Source organism: Ranitomeya imitator, chromosome 5 (assembly GCF_032444005.1).
Source record: "Ranitomeya imitator isolate aRanImi1 chromosome 5, aRanImi1.pri, whole genome shotgun sequence".
Taxonomy (NCBI): domain Eukaryota; kingdom Metazoa; phylum Chordata; class Amphibia; order Anura; family Dendrobatidae; genus Ranitomeya; species Ranitomeya imitator.
Genome location: NC_091286.1, coordinates 668,126,684 through 668,151,780, shown reverse-complemented (window position 1 = coordinate 668,151,780; position 25,097 = coordinate 668,126,684). Strand labels below are relative to the sequence as shown.

The window sequence follows — 25,097 nt, the reverse complement described above, 5'->3', positions numbered from 1 at the left end:
AACTGTAAACTCATGGGAAACTGCTGCGGATCCGCAGCGTTTTCCGCAGCGTGTGCACATACCTTTAGAATTAGGCTATGTGCACACGGTGCGGATTTGGCTGCGGATTCGCAGCAGTGTTCCATCAGGTTTACAGTACCATGTAAACATATGGAAAACCTAATCCGCTGTGCCCATGGTGCGGAAAATACCGCGCGGAAACGCTGTGTTGTATTTTCCGCAGCATGTCAATTCTTTGTGCGGATTCCGCAGCGTTTTACACCTGTTCCTCAATAGGAATCCACAGGTGAAATCCGCACAAAAAACACTGGAAATCCGCGGTAAATCCGCAGGTAAAACGCAGTGCCTTTTACCCGCGGATTTTTCAAAAATGGAGCTGAAAAATCTCATACGAATCCGCAACGTTGGCACATAGCCTTAGGGCTAGGGTTGGGTTGGAATTAGGGTTGTGGTTAGGGGTGTGTTGGGGTTAGGGTTGTGATTAGGGTTATGGCTACAGTTGGGATTAGGTTTAGGGGTGTGTTGGGGTTAGTGTTGGAGTTAGAATTGAGGGGTTTCCACTGTTTAGGCACATCAGGGGGTCTCCAAACGCAACATGGCGCCACCATTGATTCCAGCCAATCTTGTATTCAAAAAGTCAAATGGTGCTCCCTCACTTCCGAGCCCCGACGTGTGCCAAAACAGTGGTTTACCCCCACATATGGGGTACCAGCATACTCAGGACAAACTGCGCAACAATTACTGGGGTCAAATTTCTCCTGTTACCCTTGAGAAAATAAAAAATTGCTTGCTAAAACATTATTTTTGAGGAAAGAAAAATGATTTTTTATTTTCACGGCTCTGCGTTGTAAACGTCTGTGAAGCACTTGGGGGTTCAAAGTGCTCACCACATATCTAGATAAGTTCCTTGGGGGGTCTAGTTTCCAAAATGGGGTCACTTGTGGGGGGTTTCTACTGTTTAGGCACACCAGGGGCTCTGCAAACGCAATGTGACGTCCGCAGACCATTCCATCAAAGTCTGCATTTCAAAAGTCACTACTTCCCTTCTGAGCCCCGATTTGTGCCCAAACAGTGGTTTACCCCCACACATGGGGTATCGGCGTACTCAGGAGAAACTGGACAACTTTTGGGGTCCAATTTCTCCTGTAACCCTTGGGAAAATAAAAAATTCTGGGCTAAAAAATTATTTTTGGAGGAAAGAAAACGTATTTATTATTTTCACGGCTCTGCGTTATAAGCTTCTGTAAAGCACTTGGGGGTTCAAAGTGCTCACCACATATCTAGATAAGTTCCTTTGGGGGTCTAGTTTCCGAAATGGGGTGACTTGTGGGGGGTTTCTACTGTTTAGTCACATCAGGGGCTCTGCAAACGCAACGTAACGCCCGTAGAGCATTCCATCAAAGTCTGTATTTCAAAACATCACTACTTCACTTCCGAGCCCCGGCAAGTGCCCAAACAGTAGTTTACCCCCACATATGGGGTATCACCGTACTCAGGAGAAACTGGACAACAAATATTGGGGTCAAATTTCTCCTGTTACCCTTGGGAAAATAAAAAATTGCGGGCTAAAAAATCATTTTTGAGAAAAGAAATTTTTTATTTTATTTTCATGGCTCTGCGTTATAAACTTCTGTGAAGCACTTGAGGGTTCAAAGTGCTCACCACACATCTAGATTAGTTCCTTTGGGGGTCTAGTTTCCAAAATGGGGTCATTTGTGGGGGATCTCCAATGTTTAGGCACACAGGGGCTCTCCAAACGCAACATGGTGTCCGCTAATGATTGGAGCTAATTTTCCATTTAAAAAGCCAAATGGCGTGCCTTCCCTTCTGAGCCCTGCCGTGCGCCCAAACAGTGGTTTACCCCCACATATGGGGTATCTGCGTACTCAGGACAAACTGGACAACAACATTTGTGGTCCAATTTCTCCTATTACCATTGGCAAAATAGGAAATTCCAGGCTAAAAAATCTTTTTTGAGAAAAGAAAAATTATTTTTTATTTTCATGGCTCTGCATTATAAACTTCTGTGAAGCACCTGGGGGTTTAAAGTGCTCACTAGGCATCTATATAAGTTCCTTGGGGGGTCCAGTTTCCAAAATGGGGTCACTTGTGGGGGAGCTCCAATGCATAGGCACACAGGGGCTCTCCAAACGCGACATGGTGTCCGCTAACAATTGGAGCTAATTTTCCATTCAAAAAGTCAAAAGGCGCGCCTTCCCTTCCGAGCCTTACCATGTGCCCAAACAGTGGTTTACCCCCACATATGAGGTATCGGCGTACTCGGGAGAAATTGCTCAACAAATTTTAGAATCCATTTTATCCTGTTATCCATGTGAAAATGAAAAAATTGAGGCTAAAATAATTTTTTTGTGGAAAAAAAGTACTTTTTCATTTTTACGGATCAATTTGTGAAGCACCTGAGGGTTTAAAGTGCTCACTAGGCATCTATATAAGTTCCTTGGGGGGTCCAGTTTCCAAAATGGGGTCACTTGTGGGGGAGCTCCAATGCATAGGCACACAGGGGCTCTCCAAACGCGACATGGTGTCCGCTAACAATTGGAGCTAATTTTCCATTCAAAAAGTCAAAAGGCGCGCCTTCCCTTCCGAGCCTTACCATGTGCCCAAACAGTGGTTTACCCCCACATATGAGGTATCGGCGTACTCGGGAGAAATTGCTCAACAAATTTTAGAATCCATTTTATCCTGTTGTCCATGTGAAAATGAAAAAATTGAGGCTAAAATAATTTTTTTGTGAAAAAAAAGTACTTTTTCATTTTTACGGATCAATTTGTGAAGCACCTGGGGGTTTAAAGTGCTCACTATGCATCTAGATAAGTTCCTTGGGGCATCTAGTTTCCAAAATGGGGTCACTTGTGGGGGAGCTCCAATTTTTAGGCACACGGGGGCTCTTCAAACGTGACATGGTGTCCGCTAAAGAGTGGAGCCAATTTTTCATTCAAAAAGTCAAATGGCGCTCCTTCCCTTCCAAGCCCTGCCGTGCGCCCAAACAGTGGTTTACCCCCACATATGAGGTATCGGTGTACTCAGGATAAATTGGACAACAACTTTCGTGGTTCAGTTTCTCTTTTTACCATTCAGAAAATAAAAAAATTGTTGCTGAAAGATCATTTTTGTGACTAAAAAGTTAAATGTTCATTTTTTCCTTTCATGTTGCTTCTGCTGCTGTGAAGCACCTAAAGGGTTAATAAACTTCTTGAATGTGGTTTTGAGTACCTTGAGGGGTGCAGTTTTTAGAATGGTGTCACTTTTGGGTATTTTCAGCCATATAGACCCCTCAAACTGACTTCAAATGTGAGGTGGTCCCTAAAAAAATGGTTTTGTAAATTTCGTTGTAAAAATGAGAAATCGCTGGTCAAATTTTAACCCTTATAACTTCCTAGCAAAAAAAAATTTTGTTTCCAAAATTGTGCTGATGTAAAGTAAACATGTGGGAAATGTTATTTATTAACTATTTTGTGTCACATAACTCTCTGGTTTAACAGAATAAAAATTCAAAATGTGAAAATTGCGAAATTTTCAAAATTTTCGCCAAATTTCCGTTTTTATCACTAATAAACACAGAATTTATTGACCTAAATTTACCACTAACATGAAGCCCAATATGTCACGAAAAAACAATCTCAGAACCGCTAGGATCCGTTGAAGCGTTCCCGAGTTATTACCTCATAAAGGGACACTGGTCAGAATTGCAAAAAACGGCAAGGTCTTTAAGGTCAAAATAGGCTGGGTCATGAAGGGGTTAATATTGGCCTTTCTGCTTGTGTGCCAGTCCTGAGTGTGCCATCTCTCTTAAATAGTGGGCAATAGAAAGCCTAGTGTTTTTTTTTTAATTTGGTATCTAAATTCTCCCTGAAAAAAAAAAACAGTGGGAGATTAATATTGGCCTTTCTGCATGTGAGCCAGTCCTGAGTGTGCCATCTCTCTTAAATAGTGGGCCATAGAAAGCCTAGGGTTTTTTTTTAATTTGGTATCTAAATTCTCCCTGAAAAATAAAAAAAACAGTGGGAGATTAATATTGGCCTTTCTGCTTGTGTGCCAGTCCTGAGTGTGCCATCTCTCTTAAATAGTTGGCCATAGAAAGCCTAGTGTTTTTTTTAAAATTTGGTATCTAAATTCTCCCTGGAACAAAAAAAAAACATTGGGAGATTAAAATTGGCCTTTCTGCTTGTGTGCCAGTCCTGAGTGTGCCATCTCTCTTAAATAGTGGGCCATAGAAAGCCTAGTGTTTTTTTTAAATTTGGTATCTAAATTCTCCCTGGAACAAAAAAAAACATTGGGAGATTAAAATTGGCCTTTCTGCTTGTGTGCCAGTCCTGAGTGTGCCATCTCTCTTAAATAGTGGGCCATAGAAAGCCGAGTGTTTTTTTTTTTAATTTGGTATCTAAATTCTCCCTGGAACAAAAGAAAACAGTTGGAGATTAATATTTGCCTTTCTGCTTGTGTTCCAGTCCTGAGTGTGCCATCTCTCTTAAATAGTGGGCCACAGAAAGCCTAGTGTTTTTTTTTAAAATTTGGTATCTAAATTCTCCCTGGAACAAAAAAAAAACAGTGGGAGATTAACCCCTTTACCCCCAAGGGTGGTTTGCACGTTAATGACCGGGCCAATTTTTATCAATTCTGACCACTGTCCCTTTATGAGGTTATAACTCTGGAATGCTTCAATGGATCCTGGTGATTCTGACACTGTTTTCTCGTGACATATTGTACTTCATGACAATGGTAAAAATTATTTGATAGTACCTGCGTTTATTTGTGAAAAAAACGGAAATTTGGCAAAAATTATGAAAATTTCACAATTTTCCAACTTTGAATTTTTATGCAATTAAATCACAGAGATATGTCACACAAAATACTTAATAAATAACATTTCCCACATGTCTACTTTACATCAGCACAATTTTGGAAACAAAATTTTTTTTTGTTAGGGATTTATAAGGGTTAAAAGTTGACCAGCAATTTCTCATTTCTACAACACCATTTTATTTTAGGGACCACATCTCATTTGAAGTCATTTTGAGGGGTCTATATGATAGAAAATACCCAAGTGTGACACCATTCTAAAAACTACACCCCTCAAGGTGCTCAAAACCATATTCAAGAAGTTTATTAACTCTTCTGGTGCTTCACAGGAATTTTTTGAATGTTTAAATAAAAATGAACATTTAACTTTTTTTCACAAAAAATTTAATTCAGCTCCAATTTGTTTTATTTTACCAAGGGTAACAGGAGAAAATGGACCCCAAACATTGTTGTACAATTTGTCCTGAGTATGCCAATACCCCACATGTGGGGGTAAACCACTGTTTGGGCGCATGGCAGAGCTCGGAAGCAAAGGAGTGCCATTTGACTTTCAATGCAAAATTGACTGGAATTGAGATGGGACGCCATGTTTCGTTTGGAGAGCCCCTGATGTGGCTAAACATTGAAACCCCCCACAAGTGACACCAATTTGGAAAGTAGACCCCCTAAGGAACTTATCTAGAGGTGTGGTGAGCACTTTGACCCAACAAGTGCTTCACAGAAGTTTATAATGTAGAACCGTAAAAATAAAAAATCATATTTTTTCACAAAAATTATCTTTTCGCCCCCAATTTTTTATTTTCCCAAGGGTAAGAGAAGAAATTGGACCCCAAAAGTTGTTGTACAATTTGTCCTGAGTACGCTGATAGCCCATATGTGGGGGTAAACCACTGTTTGGGCGGATGGGAGAGCTCGGAAGGGAAGGAGCGCCGTTTGACTTTTCAATGCAAAATTGACAGGAATTGAGATGGGACCTCATGTTGCGTTTGAAGAGCCACTGATGTGCCTAAACATTGAAACCCCCCACAAGTGACACCATTTTGGAAAGTAGACCCCCTAAGGAACTTATCTAGAGGTGTGGTGAGCACTTTGACCCACCAAGTGCTTCACAGAAGTTTATAATGTAGAACCGTAAAAATAAAAAATCATATTTTTTCACAAAAATTATCTTTTTGCCCCCAATTTTTTATTTTCCCAAGGGTAAGAGAAGAAATTGGACCCCAAAAGTTGTTGTACAATTTGTCCTGAGTACGCTGATACCCCATATGTGGGGGTAAACCACTGTTTGGGTGGATGGGAGAGCTCGGAAGGGAAGGAGCGCCGTTTGACTTTTCAAAGCAAAATTGACAGGAATTGAGATGGGACGCCATGTTGCGTTTGAAGAGCCACTGATGTGCCTAAACATTGAAACCCCCCACAAATGACACCATTTTGGAAAGTAGACCCCCTAAGGAACTTATCTAGAGGTGTGGTGAGCACTTTGACCCACCAAGTGCTTCACAGAAGTTTATAATGCAGAGCCGTAAAAATAAAACAAAATTTTTTTCCCACAAAAATTATTTTTTTAGCCCCCAGTTTTGTATTTTCCTGAGGGTAACAGGAGAAATTGGACCCCAAAATTTGTTGCCCAATTTGTCCTGAGTGCGCTGATACCCCATATGTGGGGGGGAACCACTGTTTGGGCGCATGGGAGGGCTCGGAAGGGAAGGAGTGCCATTTGAATGCAGACTTAGATGGAATGGTCTGCAGGTGTCACATTGCGTTTGCAGAGCCCCTAATGTACCTAAACAGTAGAAACCCCCCACAAGTGACACCATTTTGGAAAGTAGACCCCCTTAGGAACTTATCTAGATGTGTGCTGAGCGCTTTGACACACCAAGGGCTTCACAGAAGTTTATAATGGAGAGCCGTAAAAATAAAACAAAAATTTTTTCCCACAAAAATTATTTTTTAGCCCCCAGTTTTGTATTTTCCCGAGGGTAACAGGAGAAATTCGACCCCACAATTTGTTGTCCAATTTGTCCTGAGTGCGCTGATACCCCATATGTGGGGGGGAACCACTGTTTGGGCGCATGGGAGGGCTCGGAAGGGAAGGAGCTCCATTTGGAATGAGGACTTAGATGGAATGGTCTGCAGGTGTCACATTGCATTTGCAGAGCCCCTAATGTACCTAAACAGTAGAAACCTCCCACAAGTGACACCATTTTGGAAACTAGACCCCCTAACGAACTCATCTAGATGTGTTGTGATAGCTTTGAACCCCCAAGTGTTTCACTACAGTTTGTAACGCAGAGCCGTGAAAATTAAAAAAAAAAATCTTTCCCCCCAAAATTATTTTTTAGCCCCCAGTTTTGTATTTTCCCGAGGGTAAGAGGAGAAATTCGACCCCAAAAGTTGTTGTCCAATTTGTCCTGAGTACGCTGATACCCCGTATGTTGGGGTAAACCACCGTTTGAGTGCATGGCAGAGCTCGGAAGGGAAGGAGCGCCATTTGGAATGCAGACTTAGATGGAATGGTCTGCAGATGTCACATTGCATTTGCAGAACCCCTAATGTACCTAAACAGTAGAAACCCCCCACAAGTGACCCCATATTGGAAACTAGACCCCCCAGGGAACTAATCTAGATGTGTTGTGAGAACTTTGAACCCCCAAGTGTTTCACTACAGTTTATAACGCAGAGCCGTGAAAATAAAAAATCTTTTTTTTTCCCACAAAAAATATGTTTTAGCCCCGAGTTTTGTATTTTCCCAAGGGTAACAGGAGAAATTGGACCCCAAAAGTTGTTGTCCTATTTGTCCTGAGTACGCTGATACCCCATATGTTGGGGTAAACCCCTGTTTGGGCACATGGGAGAGCTCGGAAGGGAAGAAGCACTGTTTTACTTTTTCAACGCAGAATTGGCTGGAATTGAGATCGGACGCCATGTCGCGTTTGGAGAGCCCCTGATGTGCCTAAACAGTGGAAACCCCCCAATTATAACTGAAACCCTAATCCAAACACACCCCTAACCCTAATCCCAACAGTAACCCTAACCACACCTCTAACCCTGACACACCCCTAACCCTAATCCCAACCCTATTCCCAACCGTAAATGTAATCTAAACCCTAACTGTAACTTTAGCCCCAACCCAAACTGTAGCCCTAGCCCTAACCCTAGCCCTAACCCTAACCCTGGCCCTAGCCCTAACCCTAGCCCTAACCCTAGCCCTAACCCTAACCCTAACCCTAGCCCTAACCCTAACCCTAGACCTAACCCTAACCCTAGCCCTAACCCTAGCCCTAACCCTAACCCTAGCCCTAACCCTAACCCTAGCCCTAACCCTAGCCCTAACCCTAGCCCTAGCCCTAACCCTAGCCCTAACTCTAACCCTAGCCCTAATGGGAAAATGGAAATAAATACATTTTTTAAATTTTTCCCTAACTAAGGGGGTGATGAAGGGGGGTTTGATTTACTTTTATAGCGGGTTTTTTAGCGGATTTTTATGATTGGCAGCCGTCACACACTGAAAGACCCTTTTTATTGCAAAAAATATTTTTTGCAATACCACATTTTGAGAGCTATAATTTTTCCATATTTTGGTCCACAGAGTCATGTGAGGTCTTGTTTTTTGCGGGACGAGTTGATGTTTTTATTGGTAACATTTTCGGGCACGTGACATTTTTTGATCGCTTTTTATTCCGATTTTTGTGAGGCAGAATGACCAAAAACCAGCTATTCATGAATTTCTTTTGGGGGAGGCGTTTATACCGTTCCGCGTTTGGTAAAATTGATGAAGCAGTTTTATTCTTCGGGTCAGTACGATTACAGCGATACCTCATTTATATCATTTTTTTATGTTTTGGCGCTTTTATACGATAAAAACTATTTTATAGAAAAAATAATTATTTTTGCATCACTTTATTCTCAGGACTATAACTTTTTTATGATGCTGATGATGCTGTATGGCGGCTCGTTTTTTGCGGGACAAGATGACGCTTTCAGCGGTACCATGGTTAGTTATATCTGTCTTTTTGATCGCGTGTTATTCCACTTTTTGTTCGGCGGTATGATAATAAAGCTCTGAGCAGGCTCTGTGAAGCCACCTCCCTCCCTGCAGGACCCGGATCCGCGGCCATCTTGGATCCGGGGCTGGAGGGAGCAGGGAGGGAGGTGAGACCCTCGCAGCAACGCGATCACATCGCGTTGCTGCGGGGGGCTCAGGGAAGCCCGCAGGGAGCCCCCTCCCTGCGCGGTGCTTCCCTGTACCGCCGGCACATCGCGATCATCTTTGATCGCGGTGTGCCGGGGGTTAATGTGCCGGGAGCGGTCCGTGACCGCTCCTGGCACATAGTGCTGGATGTCAGCTGCGATAAAGAGCTGACACCCGGCCGCGATCGGCGGCGCTCCCCCCGTGAGCGCTGCCGATCGCATATGACGTACTATTGCGTCCTTGGGAAGTAAAGCCCACCCCACATGGACGCAATAGTACGTCTAATGGCAGAAAGGGGTTAATATTGGCCTTTCTGCTTGTGTGCCAGTCCTGAGTGTGCCATCTTTCTCAAATAGTGGGCCATAGAATGCCTAGTGTTTTTTTTTTTTTAATTTGGTATCTAAATTCTCCCTGGAACAAAAAAAAAACAGTGGGAGATTAATATAGGCCTTTCTGCTTGTGTGCCAGTCCTGAGTGTGCCATCTCTCTTAAATAGTGGGCCATAGAAAGCCTAGTGTTTTTTTTTAAATTTGGTATCTAAATTCTCCCTGGAACAAAAAAAAACAGTGGGAGTTTAATATTGGCCTTTCTGCTTGTGTGCCAGTCCTGAGTGTGCCATCTCTCTTAAATAGTGGGCCATAGAAAGCCCCGTGTTTTTTTTTTTTTAAATTTGGTATCTAAATTCTCCCTGAAAAAAAAACAGTGGGAGATTAATATTGGCCTTTCTGCTTGTGTGCCAGTCTTGAGTGTGCCATCTCTCTTAAATAGTGGGCCATAGAAAGCCTAGTGTTGTTTTTTTTAAAATTTGGTATCTAAATTCTCCCTGAAAAAAAGAACAGTGGGAGATTAATATTGGCCTTTCTGCTTGTGTGCCAGTCTTGAGTGTGCCATCTCTCTTAAATAGTGGGCCATCGAAAGCCTAGTGTTTTTTTTTTTAATTTGTTATCTAAATTCTCCCTGAAAAAAAATAAACAGTGGGAGATTAATATTGGCCTTTCTGCTTGTGTGCCAGTCCTGAGTGTGCCATCTCTCTTAAATAGTGGGCCATAGAAAGCCTCGTGTTTTTTTTTTTAAATTTGGTATCTAAATTCTCCCTGAAAAAAAAGAACAGTGGGAGATTAATATTGGCATTTCTGCTTGTGTGCCAGTCCTGAGTGTGCCATCTCTCTTAAATAGTGGGCCATAGAAAGCCTACTGTTTTTTTTTAATTTGGTATCTAAATTCTCCCTGAAAAAAAAACAGTGGGAGATTAATATTGGCCTTTCTGCTTGTGTGCCAGTCCTGAGTGTGCCATCTCTCTTAAATAGTGGGCCATAGAAAGTCTAGTGTTTTTTTTTAATTTGGTATCTAAATTCTCCCTGGAACAAAAAAAAAACTGTGGGAGATTAATATTGGCCTTTCTGCTTGTGTGCCAGTCCTGAGTGTGCCATCTCTCTTAAATAGTGGGCCATAGATAGCCTAATGTTTTTTTTTTAAATTTGGTATCTAAATTCTCCCTGAAAAAAAAAACTGTGGGAGATTAATATTGGCCTTTCTGCTTGTGTGCCAGTCCTGAGTGTGCCATCTCTCTTAAATAGTGGGCCATAGAAAGCCTACTGTTGTTTTTTTTTAAATTTGGTATCTAAATTCTCCCTGAAAAAAAAGAACAGTGGGAGATTAATATTGGCATTTCTGCTTGTGTGCCAGTCCTGAGTGTGCCATCTCTCTTGAATAGTGGGCCATAGAAAGCCTAGTGTTTTTTTTTTATTTGGTATCTAAATTCTCCCTGAAAAAAAAACAGTGGGAGATTAATATTGGCCTTTCTGCTTTTGTGCCAGTCCTGAGTGTGCCATCTCTCTTAAATAGTGGGCCATAGAAAGTCTAGTGTTTTTTTTTAAATTTGGTATCTAAATTCTCCCTGAAAAAAAAAACAGTGGGAGATTAATATTGGCCTTCCTGCTTGTGTGCCAGTCCTGAGTGTGCCATCTCTCTTAAATAGTGGGCAATAGAAAGCCTAGTGTTTTTTTTTAATTTGGTATCTAAATTCTCCCTGAAAAAAAAAAACAGTGGGAGATTAATATTGGCCTTTCTGCTTGTGAGCCAGTCCTGAGTGTGCCATCTCTCTTAAATAGTGGGCCATAGAAAGCCTAGGTTTTTTTTTTTTAATTTGGTATCAAATTCTCCCTGAAAAATAAAAAAAACAGTGGGAGATTAATATTGGCCTTTCTGCTTGTGTGCCAGTCCTGAGTGTGCCATCTCTCTTAAATAGTGGGCCATAGAAAGCCTAGTGTTTTTTTTTAAATTTGGTATCTAAATTCTCCCTGGAACAAAAAAAAAACATTGGGAGGTTAAAATTGGCCTTTCTGCTTGTGTGCCAGTCCTGAGTGTGCCATCTCTCTTAAATAGTGGGCCATAGAAAGCCGAGTGTTTTTTTTTAAATTTGGTATCTAAATTCTCCCTGGAACAAAAAAAAACAGTGGGAGATTAATATTTGCCTTTCTGCTTGTGTTCCAGTCCTGAGTGTGCCATCTCTCTTAAATAGTGGGCCACAGAATGCCTAGTGTTTTTTTTTTAAATTTGGTATCTAAATTCTCCCTGGAACAAAAAAAAACAGTGGGAGATTAATATTGGCCTTTCTGCTTGTGTGCCAGTCCTGAGTGTGCCATCTTTCTTAAATAGTGGGCCATAGAAAGCCTAGTGTTTTTTTTTTAAATTTGGTATCTAAATTCTCCCTGGAACAAAAAAAAAACAGTGGGAGTTTAATATTGGCCTTTCTGCTTGTGTGCCAGTCCTGAGTGTGCCATCTCTCTTAAATAGTGGGCCATAGAAAGCCCCGTGTTTTTTTTTTTTTTAAATTTGGTATCTAAATTCTCCCTGAAAAAAAAACAGTGGGAGATTAATATTGGCCTTTCTGCTTGTGTGCCTGTCTTGAGTGTGCCATCTCTCTTAAATAGTGGGCCATAGAAAGCCTAGTGTTGTTTTTTTTTAAATTTGGTATCTAAATTCTCCCTGGAACAAAAAAAAACAGTGGGAGATTAATATTTGCCTTTCTGCTTGTGTTCCAGTCCTGAGTGTGCCATCTCTCTTAAATAGTGGGCCACAGAAAGCCTAGTGTTTTTTTTTTAAATTTGGTATCTAAATTCTCCCTGGAACAAAAAAAAAACAGTGGGAGATTAATATAGGCCTTTCTGCTTCTGTGCCAGTCCTGAGTGTGCCATCTCTCTTAAATAGTGGGCCATAGAAAGCCCCGTGTTTTTTTTTTTTTTTAATTTGGTATCTAAATTCTCCCTGAAAAAAAAACAGTGGGAGATTAATATTGGCCTTTCTGCTTGTGTGCCAGTCTTGAGTGTGCCATCTCTCTTAAATAGTGGGCCATAGAAAGCCTAGTGTTGTTTTTTTTTAAATTTGGTATCTAAATTCTCCCTGAAAAAAAGAACAGTGGGAGATTAATATTGGCCTTTCTGCTTGTGTGCCAGTCCTGAGTGTGCCATCTCTCTTAAATAGTGGGCAATAGAAAGCCTAGGGTTTTTTTTTATTTGGTATCTAAATTCTCCCTGAAAAAAAAAACAGTGGGAGATTAATATTGGCCTTTCTGCTTGTGAGCCAGTCCTGAGTGTGCCATCTCTCTTATATAGTGGGTAATAGAAAGCCTAGTGTTTTTTTTTAATTTGGTATCTAAATTCTCCCTGGAACAAAAAAAAACTGTGGGAGATTAATATTGGCCTTTCTGCTTGTGTGCCAGTCCTGAGTGTGCCATCTCTCTTAAATAGTGGGCCATAGAAAGCCCCGTGTTTTTTTTTTTAAATTTGGTATCTAAATTCTCCCTGGAACAAAAAAAAAACAGTGGGAGATTAATATTGGCCTTTCTGCTTGTGTGCCAGTCCTGAGTGTGCCATCTCTCTTAAATAGTGGGCCATAGATAGCCTAATGTTTTTTTTTAAATTTGGTATCTAAATTCTCCCTGAAAAAAAAAAACAGTGGGAGATTAATATTGGCCTTTCTGCTTGTGTGCCAGTCCTGAGTGTGCCATCTCTCTTAAATAGTGGGCAATAGAAAGCCTAGTGTTTTTTTTTTTAATTTGGTATCTAAATTCTCCCTGAAAAAAAAAAACAGTGGGAGATTAATATTGGCCTTTCTGCTTGTGAGCCAGTCCTGAGTGTGCCATCTCTCTTAAATAGTGGGCCATAGAAAGCCTAGGGTTTTTTTTTTAATTTGGTATCTAAATTCTCCCTGAAAAATAAAAAAAACAGTGGGAGATTAATATTGGCCTTTCTGCTTGTGTGCCAGTCCTGAGTGTGCCATCTCTCTTAAATAGTGGGCCATAGAAAGCCTAGTGTTTTTTTTTTTAAATTTGGTATCTAAATTCTCCCTGGAACAAAAAAAAAACAGTGGGAGTTTAATATTGGCCTTTCTGCTTGTGTGCCAGTCCTGAGTGTGCCATCTCTCTTAAATAGTGGGCCATAGAAAGCCCCGTGTTTTTTTTTTTTTTAAATTTCGTATCTAAATTCTCCCTGAAAAAAAAACAGTGGGAGATTAATATTGGCCTTTCTGCTTGTGTGCCAGTCCTGAGTGTGCCATCTCTCTTAAATAGTGGGCCATAGAAAGCCCCGTGTTTTTTTTTTTAAATTTGGTATCTAAATTCTCCCTGGAACAAAAAAAAAACAGTGGGAGATTAATATTGGCCTTTCTGCTTGTGTGCCAGTCCTGAGTGTGCCATCTCTCTTAAATAGTGGGCCATAGATAGCCTAATGTTTTTTTTTAAATTTGGTATCTAAATTCTCCCTGAAAAAAAAAAACAGTGGGAGATTAATATTGGCCTTTCTGCTTGTGTGCCAGTCCTGAGTGTGCCATCTCTCTTAAATAGTGGGCAATAGAAAGCCTAGTGTTTTTTTTTTTAATTTGGTATCTAAATTCTCCCTGAAAAAAAAAAACAGTGGGAGATTAATATTGGCCTTTCTGCTTGTGAGCCAGTCCTGAGTGTGCCATCTCTCTTAAATAGTGGGCCATAGAAAGCCTAGGGTTTTTTTTTTAATTTGGTATCTAAATTCTCCCTGAAAAATAAAAAAAACAGTGGGAGACTAATATTGGCCTTTCTGCTTGTGTGCCAGTCCTGAGTGTGCCATCTCTCTTAAATAGTGGGCCATAGAAAGCCTAGTGTTTTTTTTTTTAAATTTGGTATCTAAATTCTCCCTGGAACAAAAAAAAAACAGTGGGAGTTTAATATTGGCCTTTCTGCTTGTGTGCCAGTCCTGAGTGTGCCATCTCTCTTAAATAGTGGGCCATAGAAAGCCCCGTGTTTTTTTTTTTTTTTAATTTCGTATCTAAATTCTCCCTGAAAAAAAAACAGTGGGAGATTAATATTGGCCTTTCTGCTTGTGTGCCAGTCTTGAGTGTGCCATCTCTCTTAAATAGTGGGCCATAGAAAGCCTAGTGTTGTTTTTTTTAAATTTGGTATCTAAATTCTCCCTGAAAAAAAGAACAGTGGGAGATTAATATTGGCCTTTCTGCTTGTGTGCCAGTCCTGAGTGTGCCATCTCTCTTAAATAGTGGGCAATAGAAAGCCTAGTGTTTTTTTTTAATTTGGTATCTAAATTCTCCCTGAAAAAAAAAACAGTGTGTTAAGGACTGGCGGAACGCACCAAGTATAGATGGTAAGAAACTAGGTGCGTTCGCAGTCCGAGGTCCACCGTGCAGGTAAAAGACCCTGCAGCTAGCAAGACGGACAATATGGCGGTACACTAAAGGATACACGCGTGGGTTAAACCTCACCCAGCGTGAAGAAAGCGATCCTGTTAATTCACAGGACCGCAGTACCGCACTAGTGCGCGAGCAAGTGGTAAGCGGACTTAACCCCAGAAGGGATTGGAGCCCGATTAGACCCTTGCTGGCGTAACACCGCAACTGGGTGTGTAGAGAACCTAAAGAAATATAAGTGCACAAGAGTGCGAGCGATGCCGCACTAACGGACGCCACTAACCACCCAGACTCGGGTATGGAAAGCGCAAGGCAGGCGCACGGCGCCGTACTGGCAGGCACAGCTACAGGACGCTGAGATGTGTGTTTAGTGCTGTAGGCTAAGTCGGGCGCTAGGTAGCAGCCATACACCTTCCGCGAACAGACATTCACTAGGGTAGGGGTTTCCAAGGACGACTTGCACTCACAACATACACACATTAGCAATTGTTAGACAATACTAGCGCATGGCCGTGCGGTCATGCGCAGTTTATATAGCAGCAGCACAGGAAGTGGCCACAGCACTTTTGCCCTTCTAGGACCTGCCAAGAGGACCAATGGAATGTGCTGCAGAGCCTGAGCACATGACCCTCGATCTCCAACGGGAGACCTTACGCTGGGCATGCTCAGTACATGCAGACAAGGACTTAGTCCCAGAGAAGTCCGCTCGCTGCTGACCAGCACTGACTTTAATGGCAGAGACTGGAGAAGCAGCACTAACTCTCAGAACAGAGTGAGAATGAGCAAGACGCTGGGACCGACGTCCTTGCTGAGCAGGCTCCACTGCGGCTGGACAAGAATGGGAGACCGCAGCGGAAGTGGCTCGAGATTCCCCCTGTGCAGAAGCGGGAACTCGACCCCTAACATTACCCCCCCTCCTAGGGCCCCCCCCTCCTTGGGCCTCGCTACGTTCGAAGGCAGCAATGAGCTGCGGAGCCCGAATGTGCTCCACAGGCTCCCAGGTTCTATCCTCTGGACCATGACCCTTCCAATCCACCAAATAAAATTTTTTGCCACGTACCACCTTGCTTCCCACAATAGCATTCACCTCAAACTCATCCATGGATGAACCCGATGTCCCAGCAGATAACTCAGAAAACCGAGACAAATGAACGGGCTTTAAGAGGGAAACGTGAAAGGTATCGGTGATACCAAGGCGTGGAGGAATGGCCAAACGGTAAACCACAGGGTTGACCTGTTCCAGAACTTTAAACGGGCCAATGTAGCGAGGAGCAAACTTAGTGGACTCAACTCGCAGCCTGATGTTACGGGCGGAGAGCCACACTAAGTCGCCGGGAGCAAAGACCGGAGCGGGACGCCGGTGTGTATCAGCCGAAACCCTCATTCTCTCCTTGGAGGCCCGAATGGCATCCTGTGTGCGGTCCCAGATGTCCCGTGCCTCCACCGCCCAGTCTGCCACCCTAGAATCGGTGGATGACACGGGCATGGGCACAGGAACACGCGGATGCTGGCCGTAATTAAGGAGAAAAGGAGTTTGGCCAGTGGAATCGGCTACGGCGTTGTTCAAGGCAAATTCCGCCCAAGGTAGCAAAGATGCCCAGTCATCCTGCCTAGCGGAGACGAAATGTCGCAAATATGTCACCAGAGTCTGGTTGGTTCTCTCCACCAACCCATTCGTCTCGGGATGATATGCAGAGGAGAGGTTTAACTCTATGCTGAGCAAATGGCAGAGCTCTCTCCAAAACCGAGACGCGAACTGGGGACCCCGATCGCTGACAATCTTATCAGGCATACCATGCAATCGGAAAACATGCTTCATGAACAACACCGCCAAGGCCCGTGCTGAGGGTAACCGAGGAAGCGGTACCAAATGTACCATCTTAGAGAAATGGTCGGTGACAACCCAAATAATGGAGCAGCCACGCGACTTGGGTAAGCCCACCACAAAGTCCATTCCGACCATCTCCCAGGGCCTGTCTGCCACCGGTAGAGGGTAAAGCAACCCAGCAGGCCGTTGCAGAGGAGACCGATTCTGGGCGCAAGAAACGCACGCCTGAACATAGTCCTTGACATCTCGGACCATATGCGGCCACCAATATGTTCTCGCCAAAAGCTCAGAAGTCCTCTTGGTCCCAAAATGCCCACCCACTCTGGAGGAGTGAGCCCAAGAGAGAACCTCCGGTCGCAAGTTAGCTGGCACGAAAGTCTTGCCCGGGGGCACAGACTCCAGCGAAACCGGAGCTACAGTTCTCAAGCTCTCAGGCGGGACAATAAGCCGAGGCTCCTCCTCCTCCTCCTCAGATGACACTACGGAGCGGGAGAGAGCGTCGGCACGAACGTTCTTCTCCCCGGAGAGAAAATGGAGGGTAAAATGGAACCGGGAGAAAAACAGGGACCATCTAGCCTGGCGAGAATTTAGCCGCTGGGCCGTCTGTATATACACCAAGTTCTTGTGGTCAGTGAAGACTTGGAAGGGAAAGCGAGCTCCCTCCAAGAGGTGTCTCCACTCTGAAAAAGCCAACTTCATGGCTAGCAACTCCCTGTCCCCGATGGAATAATTCCTCTCCGCTGGTGTGAAAGTTTTGGAGAAGAAGAAGCAAGGATGCTTCCGACCTTGAGCATCCTTTTGGAAAAGGACTGCTCCAGCACCAACGGATGAGGCATCCACCTCCAAGATGAATGGTTTATCTACATCGGGGCGATGTAGGATGGGAGCGCTAGCGAAGTGTGACTTAATCGAGAGAAAGGCCTTGGAGACCTCCTCTGACCACAACTTGGGATTTGCTCCCTTCTTGGTGAGGGCGACCACGGGAGCTACCAAAGTTGAGAAGTGTGGAATGAACTGGCGATAGTAATTAATGAACCCCATAAAGCGCTGCACCGCTTTAAGAGAATGGGGTTCCTGCCAGTCCATTACTGCCTGTAGCTTGGCAGGATCCATAGCCAAACCCTGGGCAGAAATGATATAACCAAGGAAAGGCAAGGACTCCTGCTCAAACACACACTTCTCCAACTTAGCGTAGAGGGAGTTTGCCCGTAAGAGGTCGAAGACTTTGCGAACATCTCTCCGATGGGAGTCTATATCTGGAGAGTAGATGAGAATGTCATCCAGATAGACTACGACCGAGGTGGTGAGCATATCCCGAAAGATGTCGTTCACAAAGTCTTGGAAAACGGCTGGGGCATTACAGAGCCCAAAGGGCATCACTAGATATTCATAGTGCCCATCCCTGGTGTTAAAAGCCGTCTTCCATTCATCCCCCTCACGGATGCGAATCAGGTTGTAAGCACCCCGCAGATCTAACTTTGTAAATACCTTTGCTCCCCGTAGCCTATCAAAGAGCTCAGATATCAGGGGTAATGGGTACTTGTTCTTAACGGTAATGGCGTTAAGACCCCTGTAGTCTATGCATGGACGTAAGTCTCCAGTCTTCTTCTGTACGAAGAAGAACCCAGCCCCTGCCGGTGACACTGACTTCCTAATGAATCCTCTTGCCAGATTCTCCTGAATATACTGGGACATTGCCTCCGTCTCCGGGAGAGATAACGGGTAGACTCGACCCCGGGGAGGCTCAGCACCAGGCAAGAGGTCAATAGGACAGTCATAGGGGCGGTGAGGCGGAAGAGTCTCCGCAGCTCTTTTGGAGAACACGTCTGCATGGGACCAATAGTGCTTGGGGAGAGAGGAAAGATCTGCGGGTACCTGTGTAGTAGCAACCTGAACGCACTCCCTCTGACATCTACCCTCACAGGATTTACTCCATCCCAAAATTCTCCCAGAGGACCACTCAATATGAGGAGAATGGTAGCGAAGCCATGGCATCCCCAACAGGACCTCATCAATTCCCTCAGGAATGACTAATAGGGAGATTATCTCCTGATGTGATGGAGACACAGATAGCGTGAAAGGAATGGATTGGTGGGTAATCTGTGAAGGTAGTGTTGACCCATTTACCACTCGAACGGTCACTGGCTGGGCAAGCATCACCAAGGGTATTGCGTGACGCTGGGCAAAGGCGGAGGACATAAAGTTACCCTCTGCCCCAGAATCCAAGCATAGCTCGACCGTAAGAGTGGATGGGCCTATGGTAATTGTCCCCTTGAAGGACAACTTTGAGGCAAACGTCGCCGTGTCTAGTGTACCTCCTCCAACTGCCACTAGACGCTGACGTTTCCCCGACCGCTGAGGACTCTTGGAGGCAAGACGTCCTGACTGCTGGCAAACATGACGGACCTTATGTGCACGAGCGGACTGAGACTTAGATCCCGCTCGTGTCACCTCCAAGGTCTCATGTGACTCAGATGCCTGGACTGGGGATTCCAAAGGTTTGGCGAAGGTAGGAGCCAGCCGAAACCTCTGCCTACACTGGGCTCGTTCCAACCTCCGCTCGTTAAAACGGAGGTCTATACGAGTAGAAATAGATATTAACTCCTCCAGTGTGGCAGGAATCTCCCTAGTGGCCAGAGCGTCCTTAACATGGTCAGCCAGGCCCCTCCAGAATATGGGGATAAGGGCTTTATCCGACCACTCCAGCTCGGAAGCTAAAGTACGGAATCGGACGGAAAAATGGCTGACCAAGGACTCACCCTGAGTTAATGCCAGTAGTTGGAGCGCTGTATCATGGGTGAGTTGAGGTCCTAGAAAGACCTTTTTCAGCGTGCCCAGAAACAACGGAGCACTCTGCACCACATGATCATCACGCTCCCACAGCGGCGTAGCCCACTCCAACGCCCTGTCCGACAACAGCGAGACAATAAATCCCACCTTAGCCCGCTCTGTAGGAAAACGTGCAGCCAGGAGCTCGAGGTGGATAGAGCACTGACTCACGAATCCCCTACAAGTTTTGCAATCTCCAGAAAATTTTTCTGGCAACGGGAGGCGGGATAATGACGGAACAGGGGTGGCAGTGGACAAGGTTGCTGCCGCCACGCCAGCAGCCTTTACAGCAACTGTGGTAACATCCACAGCTGAGGTTGAGTTCTCGAGAACCTTCAACCTACCCTCCAACTGCTGGATATACCGCAAAGATTGCTGAATGTCCGCCATACTAGCCAGACCTTGGCGCTAGTATTATGTTAAGGACTGGCGGAACGCACCAAGTATAGATGGTAAGAAACTAGGTGCGTTCGCAGTCCGAGGTCCACCGTGCAGGTAAAAGACCCTGCAGCTAGCAAGACGGACAATATGGCGGTACACTAAAGGATACACGCGTGGGTTAAACCTCACCCAGCGTGAAGAAAGCGATCCTGTTAATTCACAGGACCGCAGTACCGCACTAGTGCGCGAGCAAGTGGTCAGCGGACTTAACCCCAGAAGGGATTGGAGCCCGATTAGACCCTTGCTGGCGTAACACCGCAACTGGGTGTGTAGAGAACCTAAAGAAATATAAGTGCACAAGAGTGCGAGCGATGCCGCACTAACGGACGCCACTAACCACCCAGACTCGGGTATGGAAAGCGCAAGGCAGGCGCACGGCGCCGTACTGGCAGGCACAGCTACAGGACGCTGAGATGTGTGTTTAGTGCTGTAGGCTAAGTCGGGCGCTAGGTAGCAGCCATACACCTTCCGCGAACAGACATTCACTAGGGTAGGGGTTTCCAAGGATGACTTGCACTCACAACATACACACATTAGCAATTGTTAGACAATACTAGCGCATGGCCGTGCGGTCATGCGCAGTTTATATAGCAGCAGCACAGGAAGTGGCCACAGCACTTTTGCCCTTCTAGGACCTGCCAAGAGGACCAATGGAATGTGCTGCAGAGCCTGAGCACATGACCCTCGATCTCCAACGGGAGACCTTACGCTGGGCTTGCTCAGTACATGCAGACAAGGACTTAGTCCCAGAGAAGTCCGCTCGCTGCTGACCAGCACTGACTTTAATGGCAGAGACTGGAGAAGCAGCACTAACTCTCAGAACAGAGTGAGAATGAGCAAGACGCTGGGACCGACGTCCTTGCTGAGCAGGCTCCACTGCGGCTGGACAAGAATGGGAGACCGCAGCGGAAGTGGCTCGAGATTCCCCCTGTGCAGAAGCGGGAACTCGACCCCTAACACAGTGGGAGATTAATATTGGCCTTTCTGCTTGTGAGCCAGTCCTGAGTGTGCCATCTCTCTTATATAGTGGGTAATAGAAAGCCTAGTGTTTTTTTTTTAATTTGGTATCTAAATTCTCCCTGGAACAAAAAAAAAACTGTGGGAGATTAATATTGGCCTTTCTGCTTGTGTGCCAGTCCTGAGTGTGCCATCTCTCTTAAATAGTGGGCAATAGAAAGCCTAGTGTTTTTTTTTTTAATTTGGTATCTAAATTCTCCCTGAAAAAAAAAAACAGTGGGAGATTAATATTGGCCTTTCTGCTTGTGAGCCAGTCCTGAGTGTGCCATCTCTCTTAAATGGTGGGCCATAGAAAGCCTAGGTTTTTTTTTTTAATTTGGTATCTAAATTCTCCCTGAAAAATAAAAAAAACAGTGGGAGATTAATATTGGCCTTTCTGCTTGTGTGCCAGTCCTGAGTGTGCCATCTCTCTTAAATAGTGGGCCATAGAAAGCCTAGTGTTTTTTTTTAAATTTGGTATCTAAATTCTCCCTGGAACAAAAAAAAAACATTGGGAGATTAAAATTGGCCTTTCTGCTTGTGTGCCAGTCCTGAGTGTGCCATCTCTCTTAAATAGTGGGCCATAGAAAGCCGAGTGTTTTTTTTTAAATTTGGTATCTAAATTCTCCCTGGAACAAAAAAAAACAGTGGGAGATTAATATTTGCCTTTCTGCTTGTGTTCCAGTCCTGAGTGTGCCATCTCTCTTAAATAGTGGGCCACAGAAAGCCTAGTGTTTTTTTTTAAATTTGGTATCTAAATTCTCCCTGGAACAAAAAAAAAACAGTGGGAGATTAATATTGGCCTTTCTGCTTGTGTGCCAGTCCTGAGTGTGCCATCTTTCTCAAATAGTGGGCCATAGAATGCCTAGTGTTTTTTTTTTTAAATTTGGTATCTAAATTCTCCCTGAAAAAAAGAACAGTGGGAGATTAATATTGGCCTTTCTGCTTGTGTGCCAGTCCTGAGTGTGCCATCTCTCTTAAATAGTGGGCCATAGAAAGCCTAGTGTTGTTTTTTTTTAAATTTGGTATCTAAATTCTCCCTGAAAAAAAGAACAGTGGGAGATTAATATTGGCCTTTCTGCTTGTGTGCCAGTCCTGAGTGTGCCATCTCTCTTAAAAGGTGGGCCATAGAAAGCCTAGTTTTTTTTTTTTTTAATTTGGTATCTAAATTCTCCCTGAAAAAAAAAACAGTGGGAGATTAATATTGGCCTTTCTGCTTGTTTGCCAGTCCTGAGTGTGCCATCTCTCTTAAATAGTGGGCCATAGAAAGCCTACTGTTGTTTTTTTTTAAATTTGGTATCTAAATTCTCCCTGAAAAAAAAGAACAGTGGGAGATTAATATTGGCATTTCTGCTTGTGTGCCAGTCCTGAGTGTGCCATCTCTCTTAAATAGTGGGCAATAGAAAGCCTAGTGTTTTTTTTTTTTAATTTGGTATCTAAATTCTCCCTGAAAAAAAAAACAGTGGGAGATTAATATTGGCCTTTCTGCTTGTGTGCCAGTCCTGAGTGTGCCATCTCTCTTAAATAGTGGGCCATAGAAAGCTTAGTGTTTTTTTTTAAATTTGGCATCTAAATTCTCCCTGGAACAAAAAAAAAACATTGGGAGATTAAAATTGGCCTTTCTGCTTGTGTGCCAGTCCTGAGTGTGCTATCTCTCTTAAATAGTGGGCCATAGAAAGCCGAGTGTTTTTTTTTAAATTTGGTATCTAAATTCTCCCTGGAACAAAAAAAAACAGTGGGAGATTAATATTTGCCTTTCTGCTTGTGTTCCAGTCCTGAGTGTGCCATCTCTCTTAAATAGTGGGCCACAGAAAGCCTAGTGTTTTTTTTTTAATTTGGTATCTAAATTCTCCCTGGAACAAAAAAAAACAGTGGGAGATTAATATTGGCCTTTCTGCTTGTGTGCCAGTCCTGAGTGTGCCATCTTTCTCAAATAGTGGGCCATAGAATGCCTAGTGTTTTTTTTTTTAAATTTGGTATCTAAATTCTCCCTGGAACAAAAAAAAAACAGTGGGAGATTAATATAGGCCTTTCTGCTTCTGTGCCAGTCCTGAGTGTGCCATCTCTCTTAAATAGTGGGCCATAGAAAGCCCTGTGTTTTGTTTTTTTTAAATTTGGTATCTAAATTCTCCCTGAAAAAAAAACAGTGGGAGATTAATATTGGCCTTTCTGATTGTGTGCCAGTCTTGAGTGTGCCATCTCTCTTAAATAGTGGGCCATAGAAAGCCTAGTGTTGTTTTTTTTTAAATTTGGTATCTAAATTCTCCCTGAAAAAAAGAACAGTGGGAGATTAATATTGGCCTTTCTGCTTGTGTGCCAGTCCTGAGTGTGCCATCTCTCTTAAATAGTGGGCCATAGAAAGCCTAGTTTTTTTTTTTTAAATTTGGTATCTAAATTCTCCCTGAAAAAAAAAAACCAGTGGGAGATTAATATTGGCCTTTCTGCTTGTGTGCCAGTCCTGAGTGTGCCATCTCTCTTAAATAGCGGGCCATAGAAAGCCTAGTGTTTTTTTTTTAAATTTGGTATCTAAATTCTCCCTGAAAAAAAAAACAGTGGGAGATTAATATTGGCCTTTCTGCTTGTTTGCCAGTCCTGAGTGTGCCATCTCTCTTAAATAGTGGGCCATAGAAAGCCTACTGTTGTTTTTTTTTAAATTTGGTATCTAAATTCTCCCTGAAAAAAATGAACAGTGGGAGATTAATATTGGCATTTCTGCTTGTGTGCCAGTCCTGAGTGTGCCATCTCTCTTAAATAGTGGGCCATAGAAAGCCGAGTGTTTTTTTTTTAATTTGGTATCTAAATTCTCCCTGGAAGAAAAAAAAAACAGTGGGAGATTAATATTTGCCTTTCTGCTTGTGTTCCAGTCCTGAGTGTGCCATCTCTCTTAAATAGTGGGCCACAGAAAGCCTAGTGTTTTTTTTTTAAATTTGGTATCTAAATTCTCCCTGGAACAAAAAAAAACAGTGGGAGATTAATATTGGCCTTTCTGCTTGTGTGCCAGTCCTGAGTGTGCCATCTTTCTCAAATAGTGGGCCATAGAATGCCTAGTGTTTTTTTTTTTAAATTTGGTATCTAAATTCTCCCTGGAACAAAAAAAAAACAGTGTGAGTTTAATATTGGCCTTTCTGCTTGTGTGCCAGTCCTGAGTGTGCCATCTCTCTTAAATAGTGGGCCATAGAAAGCCCCGTGTTTTTTTTTTTAAATTTGGTATCTAAATTCTCCCTGAAAAAAAAACAGTGGGAGATTAATATTGGCCTTTCTGCTTGTGTGCCAGTCTTGATTGTGCCATCTCTCTTAAATAGTGGGCCATAGAAAGCCTAGTGTTGTTTTTTTTTAAATTTGGTATCTAAATTCTCCCTGAAAAAAAGAACAGTGGGAGATTAATATTGGCCTTTCTGCTTGTGTGCCAGTCCTGAGTGTGCCATCTCTCTTAAATAGTGGGCCATAGAAAGCCTAGTTTTTTTTTTTTAAATTTGGTATCTAAATTCTCCCTGAAAAAAAAAAACAGTGGGAGATTAATATTGGCCTTTCTGCTTGTGTGCCAGTCCTGAGTGTGCCATCTCTCTTAAATAGTGGGCCATAGAAAGCCTAGTGTTTTTTTTATTTGGTATCTAAATTCTCCCTGGAAGAAAAAAAAAACAGTGGGAGATTAATATTTGCCTTTCTGCTTGTGTTCCAGTCCTGAGTGTGCCATCTCTCTTAAATAGTGGGCCACAGAAAGCCTAGTGTTTTTTTTTTAAATTTGGTATCTAAATTCTCCCTGGAACAAAAAAAAACAGTGGGAGATTAATATTGGCCTTTCTGCTTGTGTGCCAGTCCTGAGTGTGCCATCTTTCTCAAATAGTGGGCCATAGAATGCCTAGTGTTTTTTTTTTTAAATTTGGTATCTAAATTCTCCCTGGAACAAAAAAAAAACAGTGTGAGTTTAATATTGGCCTTTCTGCTTGTGTGCCAGTCCTGAGTGTGCCATCTCTCTTAAATAGTGGGCCATAGAAAGCCCCGTGTTTTTTTTTTTAAATTTGGTATCTAAATTCTCCCTGAAAAAAAAACAGTGGGAGATTAATATTGGCCTTTCTGCTTGTGTGCCAGTCTTGAGTGTGCCATCTCTCTTAAATAGTGGGCCATAGAAAGCCTAGTGTTGTTTTTTTTTAAATTTGGTATCTAAATTCTCCCTGAAAAAAAGAACAGTGGGAGATTAATATTGGCCTTTCTGCTTGTGTGCCAGTCCTGAGTGTGCCATCTCTCTTAAATAGTGGGCCATAGAAAGCCTAGTTTTTTTTTTTTTAAATTTGGTATCTAAATTCTCCCTGAAAAAAA

The 25,097-nt window shown here is 43.3% G+C and overlaps 1 protein-coding gene across 4 annotated transcripts in view; it reads left to right on the top strand.

Annotated features, from left to right (window-relative positions):
- LOC138638736 (cytochrome P450 2B4-like) overlaps positions 1-25,097 on the top strand; it is a 509,280-nt gene that overhangs the window by 50,569 nt on the left and 433,614 nt on the right. The window lies entirely within an intron of this gene.